This window comes from Cupressus sempervirens, chromosome 6 (genome assembly GCF_028749045.1).
Source record: "Cupressus sempervirens isolate cs-2001-9-10 chromosome 6, ASM2874904v1, whole genome shotgun sequence".
Lineage (NCBI taxonomy): Eukaryota > Viridiplantae > Streptophyta > Pinopsida > Cupressales > Cupressaceae > Cupressus > Cupressus sempervirens.
This window is the reverse complement of record NC_143123.1, coordinates 226,854,850-226,868,680: the sequence shown is the minus strand read 5'-3', so window position 1 is coordinate 226,868,680 and position 13,831 is coordinate 226,854,850.

The following is a 13,831-nucleotide window of genomic DNA, read 5'->3' as shown; positions in this document are numbered from 1 at the left end:
AGGGACATACATGTTGTGTTTCAATAGGTAGAAAGGGTTAACAAGGTATCCTATGACCCCTAGGGACATACCTCTTATATTCTAATGGACCTTTTAACACTTTAACACATTACATGAGAAGGTACATTCCCAAGGGTCCTAATACCCTTATCATCATGTGTGTTATGCTCCAATGGGTTGAATTTTGACCCATTACATGATAACATATATTCTTCAAGGTCCTAAGATCCTACAATCATACATGTTGTGTTCCAAAGCGTCAAAAGGGGTCATCAAATACCCTATGACCCCTTTCAACCCTTTACACCACAACATATGTTCCTAGGGGTCTTATGACTGCTATGAACTATGTTGTCATGTAATGGGTCTAAAGGGTCATACTATACTCTATGACTGCTTTCAACCTATTGAAACACAACATATATGTCTGTAAGGTTCCTAGGACCCCTAGGAACATATGTTATTATGTAATAGGTCAAAAGGGGTCATAGGATATTATATAACCCCTTTCTACCCATTGAAAAAAAAGATGTATGTCCCTAGACATCGTTTGACCCTTAGGAAGATATGTTGATGTATAATGGGTCAAAAGGAGTCACAAGGTGTCCCATGACCCATTTGGACTCATTGGAACACATATATGTCCCTAGGGGGCACCTAGGAAAATACATCATATAGTTTATTAACTGAGGTTAATAATATATATATAATATAATAATAATAATATATGATATATAATTAGGGTGTCCCATGACCTATTTAGACTCATTCGAACACATGTATGTCCCTACGGCCCCCCTAGAAACATACATCATCATATAGTTTATTAACTTAGGTTACTAATATATAATATATAATAATATATATGATATATAATTATATAATAATATATAATAACTATATATAAAATAATCATATAATAAATAATAATAATTATTTAATACTATATAATAAATTTTTATAACTATATATAATAATTGGTCCATCCCCCCAATTATGCTATAACTATATTATACAAGGACTTGATATAACTTAAAAATCCGTCCAATCTTTGAGTTTGGTAAATAAAAATCAATATTCATCTTAAAAATTGGTCCCCACTCCCTTTACATTTGAATTTGGCACCATGATTTGGGAACATAGATCAAGTACCCATTATGAAATCGGGTACCCGTTCTCAAAGAAGATACCCATTCTCAAATTGGGTATCTGATCAGGCAAGGTATTAAATTTTTGGTTTGGTATCAGGATGGGTGGGAAAAAAGTCAAAGTTCATTTTGAAACACTTTTAGATGTCTCAAAATTACAAAATTTTCACATCACCACTTTTTGGCACACCATGATCCTACACATACCTAAGTACTGAAATATCAACTGTAACTCGGTAAATACTAAACATGCATAGATTAAGTATGATTAACCTTAATTAACTTAGTTGCATATACATAAAATAAATAACATGAACACAAGTGACACCAAGATTTAACATGAAAACCCAATTTGAGAAAACCACCAATTACAACTAGTTAATATTTTCAACTCTTTTGAAGTGAGCCCTATTAGGAGCCAACCCTATTAAATGTTACAAAACACACTATTAGGTGTGACCCTATTAAAGGATTTAATCACCCTATTAGGAGTATCCTTGTTAGAGGTCTTGATACACTTCAATCTATAAATGTCACCTTGTTAAAGGATTTTTCAAATGGCAGTTAAGGTAACTCTATTAAGAGATTTCATACACTACTACAATTATAAGAGAGTAACAATGATACAACCTGATTGTTGATGTAACTATATTGCCAATTTCAGATCTTTTTTCTAGCTTGAATACTTGATCCTCCTTGATCAGATAAAAAATTACAGCTTAGTCAACTTAGGATACTCTACTATCCTTCCAATTTGCTTCCTTGGTTTATCTTTTCAATTCTGTGCTTCTCATATTTAATCCCACAACTTAACCTTATACTCATTTTTTCCCTTGTCAAGTTATCTTGAATACACTTACAAATATTCAATGTTCGTCCCTTAAGCTAGCTAAACTTAACAAATAAATTCATTAAACTAAATATGTTGAATTAAGAAAATCCATCATTAGTTGACCCCACTCGACAGACACTAACTCTAAAATGATTTTCCTATGTTAACCAAGTGAACTTGGTTAACACTACAACTTTATAAGCTTCCTTTGGTAATCGAGTGATCTCGATTAACACTGGTTCCATGCCAACTTTCCTTTGTTAAATGAGTGAGCTCATTTAACACTAAACTTCTACGAAGTTCTATTTGGTTCCTAGTGAACTCCATGGACATTGTTTTCTAAACATCACTAACTCTAGAATGCTTGGTTGACAATAGAAACTATCTTCATCACCCAAGTGAGCTCAGCAAAGATTGATTAGTAAAGATATGACATTTTCTATACCATTAAAGACAATATACAATTGATCAATTTTTTTCAACACTTTGTACCTTGGTTTTGTTAGAAGCACATTATGCCTCATATTCCACACATTCTAGCATCAAGAAGATGCATGTCGACCTTAAAAAATTATTCTTTTGGGTAGGGATGAGGCGTGATGTTTCTAATTTTGTTGCTCAATGTCTTGAGTGCCAGAGAATGAAGCTAGAAAATCATCATCCGACATGCCTTTTGTAGCCACATACCATTCCAAAGTAGAAGTGGGACACTAAATCTATTTATTTTATCATGGGGTTTCCTATGTTGTCATGACAACATGATTGTATCATGGTGATAGTGGACAAGTTGTCAATGGTAGCACATTTTTTACCCATGAGAACATCTTACACAACTTCTTCTATAGTGCATGTTTTCTTAGAAGACATTGTTCAATTGCATGGAATCCCTCGTCAAATTATGTCAGATAGAAATCCATTGTTTACCTCATCACTGTGGACATCTCTCCAACATATCTTGGTTAGACATATAAATTTTAGTTTGGCTTACTACCCAGAGATCGATGGTCAGACAGAGAGAGTGAGCCAGGTTTTGGAAGACATGCTTCACATGTATGTGATGGATATGTAGGTGAAGTGGGAGGATTATCTGTACCTTATTAAGTTTTCCTATAATTGTCGGTACCATAGTTCTCTTGGTATGTCACCTTTTTAGGCATTGTATGGTAGACCATGTTGTACCCCTTTGAGTTGGGATTGTTTAGAGGACTGAGTGATTTTAGATATAGACATGCTTTAGGATATGGAGTAGAAGGTTATTCATATTAGAGAGCATTTAGTTACTACTCAGGATAGGCAAAAGAAGTATGTAGATTCCCATAGGTTGGATCATCACTTTTTAATTGGTGACTGAGTGTTTTTGAGAATGCATCCATGGAAGAGTCCTATCCATTATGGGAAAGGATCTAAGTTGGCACCATGTTTTATTGGATCATTTGAGATCATTGAGAGGATTGATCCTATTTCTTATTGACTAGCATTTCCACCTATCCAATTATGCATCCATGATGTTTTCCATGTTTCTATTTTGATGTAGTATATTCTTGATGTGACCCATGTTCTTGATTGGGATGCTTTATAGGTGGAGGACAAAAAAATTTCTTTGGAGGCCATTTGTATCCTTTAACATCAAAGGCTGATCCTCTAAGGTCTTGACATGGAGCATATAAGAGTTAAGTGGGACCCAAGTGATGAGACTTTTGCTACTTAGGAAGATGTTGCATGGTTGAGAGATTTGTACCCTTATCTTTTGTAGGCTTCCAAGCATAAGCCTATGTCTAGTGGGGGAGGATGTAATGCCTATCATTTTTGCATTTTGTACCTTGTTATATTTGGATTTTGAGAGATATTTTTACAATCATATCAGATGGCATTTGAGATAACCTAATGGTTAGATACTATTGTTTGATTGCCAATATCATAAATGTTAGATGCTATGTTGTTTAGTTTGATCATATCTGCATGATGATGCATATTGATGTGACATGCTCCTTTATGATGATATCTACTTATTTGTATTTGGCCATATACTATGTTTATGATTATATGATGGACTTATTAGATTCTAGATACTTGGATTTAATGTTATGGTTATTTACTTAATTCTTGCCTTGTGATGTTTATGGTGAAACATGTGATTTAAATAGATGGTATTTTATGTGATTAAACAAATGGTTATTTAATGTGATTTAATGCATTATCACTTTGTCTATATTATTATATGCTATAGCACTTGATCGTATTTTTAGTGTATTGGATTTATATCCCCAATAGTGGCACATGGAGTTAGTGATTTGATTGTATTTACCTAGACAATGTCATCCCTATATGGTTGATGTATCTTGTTTAATTGATTAACTAAACCCTTTGATAATTTAATAAATCCAGACTCCCTTACATTATGTGATTAGACCCACGAGTGTGTCTATGCTTTCTAGAGGGTTGGATTTATCGCTAAAGTTATTAAGGAATTTTGTAATTTAATAGTTTAAAGGAATTTTGGGCTTTATCTTATTTAATTTAATTCCTAGCAGCTTTGTCATAGTTCAATTCCAATTACTTGGAATAGCCTATTTATGTTTGGGTTGACTAGGGGTTTAACTAGGTGGTCTAGTAAATTTCCTTCTATTCACTTGAAAAGTGAATATATATCAAAAAAGTAATTTTATTCCTCACCTCTCACTTTTTTAAATAGAAAATAGAGAGAAAATTCCAAATCCTCTTCAAGAGAAAATATTATTCTATTCATTGTAGGAGCTATGGGCATGGGATCATCATGAAATTGGTCTCATTGGGTCCAACTCAGGAAGACCTTGGACTGCCACAAATTTTGATCATTTTTCCAAGGTTTTAATTTTAATATTCAGGTTCTTGTAATTTCCCTTTTGACTGACAAATAGGGCTCTCCTATTTTACTATTTTAGCTCCATTTCTACTTCTATTTTTGGTATCTATTTTTTAGGAGGTTGAGAACTAGCATTCCCCTCTACTTTTGGTTGCTAGCTCTACCCAGTTGGGTAGGTATGAGCATTTACCTATTTTTTGGGATGGGGGTTTGGGGTTTTGCACTGTTGTGCTAGCCATTTTTGCATACAGGGTTGAAAATCAATTTTTATTGGATTTAATTGGCTCATTTACCCAATGGTACAATGCATTTTATTTTCATAAATTTTCATCAACATTGGTTTTTTGAGGTGTTTTCCTCGATTTGTGTGCTTCCTAGTTTTTTCAAGTTTTCTTGGCATGGTGTTGGTCATGGATTTTGAGTATTAGTAGGATTTCAATCCAGCCACTATTACATCTTTGTGTCTATATTGGGATCCATGCCACATTTGTACTCCCAATCTATTTTAGGTTGAGTTTTGTTATGCTCATGTCTTTTGTTTCTCATCTAGCCTTTATTATTTATGATCTTCATATTGCTAGTGTACCCATACACAAGGATGTGCACATGCATTTATTAAGTGTTTACAAGGCCCAAACTCTTGGTTGTCATCAGTGGAGTTATGATTCATTAGGGTTGGGTTGGAAAAATATATAGCCTATGTGCACTCATCATGTGATGAGCATGGGTATGTAGGGTAAACATGTGGAGGGCTTCTCTCGCTATCTTGGTTACCTCCTAACACGATAGCATGAAGAGGTTTCTAAAGAAGTGATAACTAAATAAATTAATATGTAATAAAAAATTAAGATAAATAAAATGTGAGTAATAGGCAGTTGATCTGAAGGTATGATCCTGGCGGTATACTTGACGACATGTGTCTATATAATGTTTATCTGAGGGCATAGTGTGATGGCCTCTCAAGGGAGATTTTTCTCACAATGTTTATGGGCTCCATGATGCCAAGCAGCTTACTCTCCCCCAGAGTCCCTACATAGTGGACCCATAGAGTATTTGACTAGGATTTGTTGTATTAAATTATCTCATTATCTTGGGTTCACTCCTCTATATTGTTTGGCATGAGTGTTAGCCTTGGATGAATGTCTTGCATGTGCTTGAGGTCAGATCACTATCTCCGTCATCATGGTGGGAGTGGGTCTATAGGTAAAACATGGTTGGGAGGTGTAGCTACCTTCATCACTTCTAGAGACTAGGGTACAAAGTTGGCCTTTCTCCTTGTTCAATTCTGGAGCTAGATGCTCACTTGGTTCTCTATATCTTCCGGAGTATGTTTCCATGTGATTTATGTTATTTCAGTTCACAGTGATAGTTGATTAATGCTCATGTATGTTATTGTGATGTTAATTTTCTACATGGTCACAAGATGCTATGGATTAGGTGATTAGATGTTTGATTCATCCTTTTTAGCATGCTTAGTTATTTTACATTTGTTTAAGTGTTTGAGCCTCCATTATTATGGATCTAGTAGTCCCTAGTGTGGAGGTTCCAACTCTTGTTCCCTTTTGATTGTTTGCTAGGTTGTTTCTTTGCAATTATAGGTGAAAGAAGTTCAACATTGGGTGATACTCAAAAATTATCACACATCTTAAGTAGAAATAACATGCGACACTAGAAAGTATCCATGATGGTTATAAGTTCTATCATGTGAAACTGGTAAAGTATCATATGTTAGTAGCAAAGTCTATCGTGCAGTCCCTGAAAGTGTTGCCTATTAGTTATATGAAGTATCACACAATATTGGAAAAGCATTTCCTGGTAGTCTTGTAAAATGTAGTACGATACTAGAAAAGTATCACTTAGTATCTTTGCAAAAACCTGTTTGGGAAAATAACAGGTATGTTGGGACTTGCTGGTCAAGATTCAAAGGGTGTTTTGGGTACCCTCTTATGATGCACCCCTTCTTAGGTCTCGACAGGTCAGAGATCTTTGGTTTCTTTTTTGCATAAACTTTTATTGTTGGTTTTGGATGTGTTAGTAAGTAGTGACATTTGGAGATTCGTTGGCTACCTTGTTTGGTTGGTTAAGTCTTCTATTCAATCTTATGATCAATTTCATGTTGATTTTGTTTAATTCCATGCTTGGTCAAAAATAAATTACATTAGCTTTTATTTATCCCTATTCTAAGGATCTCCAGGTAGGGCATGACAATAATAAAAAAATGGTGCGACATTATGTTGTAGCCCTAGTTTGCATTTATTAGGTACTTCAATGTTTAAGTTGTTTGAGTTTATTTCATGTTTCTAGTTTGAATTTTTTTTATTTTTACCTAAAGTAGGCAGGAACTTGTTGCATTTCTTGAGTTATAAAAGGAATACTAGGGTCATGTAGAAATGGGATGAGAAATTTTGCATCATCCATACTCTACAGTCTTTCTTGTATTCAATGATATGATAGGTATATTTTGAGTGGTTTGTACTTGTCATAGAGTAAACATAATATCCTCACTAATTTTTCAAGTCTTTCTTTTAAATTTCATAATTCTAATCTCCAAATAATTGTAAAGATCAAATTATTTTTGATAATATCTTGATGCAAATATAATCTTCAATTCATTTCTCATCTATTTTTCAAATTTATGAGTTGTGAATCATATAATTTAAACTTTTAATATTATTCATTGCATTGAATGATATAAATGAATTATTTATTTATTTGATCAAAATGGTCAATTAAAATGAATGAAATAATGTATAAAATTGTTGATTTGTTAATAGGATTCTCTTTAAGTAGTGTGAATTATGATTATATTAATAAAGGAATGTATTGAAATGCAAAATGGTATGTGTAGGATCATGGTATGCAAAAAAGTGGTGATGTGAAAAAATCCTCTTTTACTCATCAAAAAGTACATTAAAAAGCTTGTTAACATTTTATTAGGCTTGGGTCTTAGTAAATGTAACCAAAAAAAAAACTACACCACAAGGGTAATTGGATATCTAATAGTATTAGATATCTATTTTTTTACATTAATTATTTTTTATAAACTAGTCAATCTGTATTCTTGGTTTTAAACACAAAAATTTAGAATGTGGTACCTCATTTAAATATCAAATACCTTAACACCAAATGTCTTCAAATATTGAATAGGTATGTTAGAATTTTACTTTTTTTGTTATTTGATATTTTTAAAATACAATTTTTAGTTTTTTTAATATAAAAACTAGGTTTATGTGATTTTGTTTATCATTTTTAAAAATGGGTAGCAATTTCACATTAATTTGTATTCTAGCCAAGCATGCAATCAATCCAAGCACAAAACCTATCAAGGATCCCACAAATAATCCACAAAAACATCTAAATAATCCACAAACATAAAAAATAATGCCCATCCTTAAGAAAATGAATCGATCCTAAATCCTCCACCTTTAGAGGAGCTTATGGTCCTAGAAAATCTAAATCACTTCAAAGGCTTTTAGACAACTTATGGGACAATATCCCCACATTGTATCCCATGTTTTCCACCTTGGGCTCTACTATTGAAATCATGGAGACACTTATCAACCAACATAATGCACTGCACTTCTTTGGAATATTTTCATGCATTTTGATTATGAAGATGAGGTTGACTATGTTCAAGTAATGATCCTTAATATAAATAAACAAGACCTATGTAACCTTCTTTTGAATCCCAAAATGAGATTAAAAGTTGACCTATAAAAGCTGAAAGTTTCAATTAATTGGTGCACAAATGATGCAATGCATAAGAAATTAAGGGACTACTAGTGGATGGTTTTTGATAGACCACCCCATAATAATTTGGATATCCCAATATATTTTTCAAGACAATTATACGTTGAATTTGTCTTTGGTCATAAAGTAATCTATTTGGGCATGAGACCAAACAAGGTCATTATCTCATACTAGGTAAAATTTTGCACATATGCACCCCTAATATTTCACTCCCTCCTATAGTGCAATGATATTATTATTGATGATGACTCACAAACTATTAGAGCCATTCACACCTTAACTAACCTACTAGTTAGACACAGTGTAACAATTTTTCCTCCTCATGTTTATTAGGTTGGACCTTCTACATCCACATGGAGCTTACATATTTGTGTGCTCCATACTCACATTATGTGTAAGAATTCGTGCTTGGGTCCCCTCACTAATAGTGATGCATATGACCATGTCTTTGAGGTGGAAAATATTGTTAGAAAGTAAAGTCCACAAGTTAACTGCATGGGAGGGGGGGTGTTAGTTAACTCTTAATATCCTTATTAATTCCAACACATGTAAAACATAGATGCAACAACCATAAAAAGATCACCATAAACAATAACACTAGATTTTCCAACTAGGGAAATCCTTGATTAGAGGAAAAACCCTAGTAGGAATGGTACCCAAATGTACTAATATATAAGCTCCTTGTAAGAGAATGGATCATGTTATGAGTTCATGAAATACATTTAGTACATATCAGTCTAATGTAGGAGCATCCTGGGTGCAAGGGCAATCTTGCATCACCCAAAAATATTTTATTTTCAGTCTTTTCCATTTTAATAAGGACTAGTAGACAAGGTGGTTAATATTTATGGGAACTTACTATTTTTAGTAAGTTTTTCATATGAGCTTGGAATTTTCTCATTTTCTATAGGAATGTTCATTTTAGAGTTGTAAGCCTACCATAAAATCTCATTGCTCAAGCATTAGTATCAGAGAAGTTATTGTGGATTTTCGGTAGAAAGAATTGTAGAAAAATCTTCATGCTCATCGTTGGAGGCCTTAGACTGCCTAGACAAGGTCTGAAAAATTGATGGAAGAGTGCTAGCATGGTTCTAAGCCTATAGATCAGGAGCTAGCATTTCCAAAAAGTGGTTATAATAGCTAATCAGAGCAATGGTTCGTGAGTTATGGCCTTTGGAATTTGGGTTACCAAAATTTCTAAAATAAATTTTTAAAGATGTATCTAGCCAACTCTATGTGTATAGTTAGGGTCTGTCGATCCTAGGTATTAAGTTTGAGCATCTAGAACCTTCCCGAGTGACATAAAGCTACCTATTTAAGAAAGGCCCAATATTGTCTAGGATAGCTCTAGGTGATAGTACACAGCTTGCATTGCAAATTATTGTACTAAAGGTGCCCATGTGGGTTAGCATATTTTATTTATGAATTCTATAATTCTACATTTGTGGTGCAATTAAGAAGTCCATATTTCATTCTCGCATTTTCTATTATTTCTATGTGTCATTTGTTTCTATGTTTCTATTATGAGTTTATGGTGTTAAGGGGAGCTCCCTAATTCAAGTGGTATCAGAGCTAGAGTTCTTAAGTGTGTAGATATATCACCAACTATGAGGTAATTCACACCAAGACTATGGTTTGGGCTGAGCATGTAAAAAAATCCCCAATTGTGAGGCAGTTTGCACTAGGGTTTTAGTAGATGTGCAAAAATGCCTCCATGAAGAGAGTGTGACAGAAGAGTTTTAGGTGTTACACCTAAGGGTTTCTAAGCCCTCCAAAGACAAATGCAAGAATCAAAAGAACAAATGTGTAGAGGAATGAATCTTCCTATAAGAGATGAAAACAAGGATGAGGATGAAGTAGAAGAAAATTCCAAAAACAAAGGCAGTTCTAAATCCAGAGGAAGAGAGGCTTTTTAGGGCCATCTCCAAGATTTGAAAAAGACCCAAGTTTGAGGTTCCCACATTTTTGGGAAATCTAAACCCAAAGGAGTGGATCGATTAGATCAATGAACTAGAGTAGTACTTTGAGTATGAATATATTGGTGATCCTGATAGGGTCAAGTTTGCGAAGGCAAAACTAAAGGGACATGCAAAGATTTGGTGGCAGTAGGTTCAATTGGAGTGAAATAGAAAAGAAAAGGAAAAAATCACTAGATGGGATTGGATGAAAGATAAACTGAACTGAAAATTCATTCCCATGGATTATGAGCTTGATCTAGTGAAGAAGATGTAAGGGTTGAAGCAAGAAAGAAAATCTATTGAAGAGTATACTGAAGAGTTCTACAAAGTTCTCATTAGAACTGACCATGCAAAAGTTGATAAGGAGAAAGTTTCCCATTATCTTAATGGGTTAAGGCCCAACATTCATAATGAGATAATTTTGGTTCAAATGAGGAGTATTGAGGAGGCATACCAATTTGTCCTAGAATTTGATGAGAAATTGAGCAAGAATTTTGACAGTAAGAATAGTGGAAGAAGTCATAGTAGAAGATTTGGTGGATGATCTTATGGTGGTCATAATGATGATCAAAAGAACAAGGATGAGGTTGGAAGTAGCAGTCAGAACTAGAGGGGAAAAAATTTCAATCATTTCCATGATCAGAAAAATAGATATTAGAGAGGAAGAGGTAGAGGACAAGGATGTAGAAGAGGGGGCTTCCATGGAAAATGTTTTAACTGCGGAGAAGAAGGGCATAGAGCATTTGAATGTACCCATTGCCAAGGAAGGAAAGATCAAAGAATAGAAGGTCAAGTGAGATTTGCACATGTTGATGAAGGTTCCAAATCCTCACATTCTGAAGATGATGAAAGAGGAGAAGTCCCAGTTAACCGAAGAGTCATGCTGAGTGGTGAGAATGAACTAGAGCAAAGAAGGAGCTTGTTCCACACAAGTTGTAGATGTGAAGATAAGTGTTATGATGTGATCATTGATGGTGGAATTACTGACAGTATGCTATTAGAAATTATGGTCACCAAGTTGAAGCTAAAGAGGTAGAAACACTAGCATCCATACTATATTGCTTGGGTACAAGATGACTACAAGGTCAGGGTCAATGAATAGTGCTCAGTGAAGTTCAAGATTGGAAGCTAACAAGATGAGGTACTATGAAATATCATACCAATGGAAAAATTTCATATGTTGTTGGGTAGGCCATGGCAGTTTCATAGGCATGTTGTACATGATGGGTGAGAAAATACCTACACTCTAACTAAGGATGGAGTGAAACATAAGTTGAAGCCGTTGAGGGATAAATAAGGAAAAGGTATGTAGTGCTGCTAGAATATACTTTCTAGATGGAAAAGAGTTTCTTAAAGGTATGAAACATAAGCATATGTGCTTTGCTATAATTCCTAATGATAGTAAAGAAGAAGTAGAGAAGGTATTTACAGAAGTTGCAAATATGTTGGAAGAGTTTTCTGATATTGTATCTGTGTGCTAAAATGTTGTCACACTTCTATGAATCATTACATGTAAGAAAGCTCAAGAATGAGCCCTCACAAATTGATCCATAGCTCTCTACTCATAGAGTGCAAGGGTTTGCAATGGAGGCCCTCAGTTTGACCTATTTTTGTGCCCATGCAAGTACACCATGAGATGAGAGATTCAAAGAGGAAAAGCAAGAATGCTAGTCTCCATGATCTTCAAATATGCATGAAAATAAGATCTAATCTATGAAATCAAAATCTAATCTATAAATGCAAGATCTAAGCTAAAAGCCCATGATGGGTGCAAGAGAGAAAAAGACAAGAAAATAGAAGTTCTCCACAAAAAGCTTTTGTATTCAAACTCCTTCAAAAATTGGTCTTCAAACCTGCAGCATAACGATAGCATAATCATGGGTCTCTAACATGAGGAGAGGACTCTCCCTTATAAAGAAAATTATGGAGGTGAGAGGCTTCTCACAACCAATATGGGATAATAGAGCTTGATCCATGTGAGACAAAATTCCACCAATGAGAAAAGAGGAGTGGTCGAGAAGAAAGTGGTGATCCATGTGAGACAAGATTCCACCAATTAGAAAAGAGGAGTGGTTGAGGAGAAAGTGGAAAGATAAATCCCACTTAGATCACTTTTTTAAGTGTAGAGAAATTAAATAAAAAGAATTTATTTTATTTCTTTTTTTCATCAAAAGAGATATTTAAGTGAGATTTTTATTTAATTAAAAGGGAGCAAGTTCTTTTTAATTAAATAGAAGATATTTAATTAAATTAAAAGAGAAATTTTTCTCTTAATTAATTAAATGTGGACGAACTGTTTGATTAAAAGAGAGGTTTTCTTTTAATTAAATGGGGATTTTATTTTATTTAATTAAAAGAGAAGATTTTCTTTTAATTAAATAAGACTTGGAATAAAATGATCAAATCTTAGAAATGAAATAAATTGAATTTGATCAAGGAAATTGATTTGAATTGATTTAATAAAATATTACAAACCATTGATTCAGAAAATTTGATAAATTGATAAATTGAATAATGGGGGCCCATAGTCTAGGCGACCATTTTTGGGTGCATACATTTGCCCCTCTTTGACTAATGTGTGATCGATTCGGGAACACATGTAGTCAAAGAAAGAAATTGAAGTGTGAGGTAAATTTGGGATCACAAAACAACCCAAACGTGTGGTCGACTCGGGAACACATCAGGACAAAGAATACAAATAAATTTTAACTTGAAAAAGTCGAGGATAAAATTGATAAAACTGAATCAAGGATTGAAATTGATAATTACTGCCCCCTCGTGATCGAAATCGAAATGAGATAGAGGAGAAACAACAAATTGATAAATTTGATCAAATCGAACAAAAGATAAGGTTCTTGATGTAAGATGAAAGATATAAGAATCATAGAACCAAGGTAGATCATCAAGCATGAAATATTATGCCCCAAAGGTGATTTAGAAGAAAAGAAGTGGGGAAAAAGCAAATGGAAGATAGAAGTTTGAAAGATATGGAAAGAAATAGAAATAAGAAAAGAAAATGCTCCAAAAATCAATCAACTGTTTAAGATAGAAATTTTGATTGAGATCACGAAAGAAAATAAGGAAATGAAGATCAAAATGTGACCACAATTGATTAAATGTCCACAATAAAGATGAAAGGAGAACCCTCTCAAACTCATAATGCAGCCTAAAAATGCAAACTAACATGAAGTCTAATAATGCAAGCTACATGAAATGCAATGGTGTACTTGAAAAAGAGCAACTGTAACATAGGATTTTTTGTTCATCATTCATTAGAGAATGTAAAAGAACTTATTTTCAT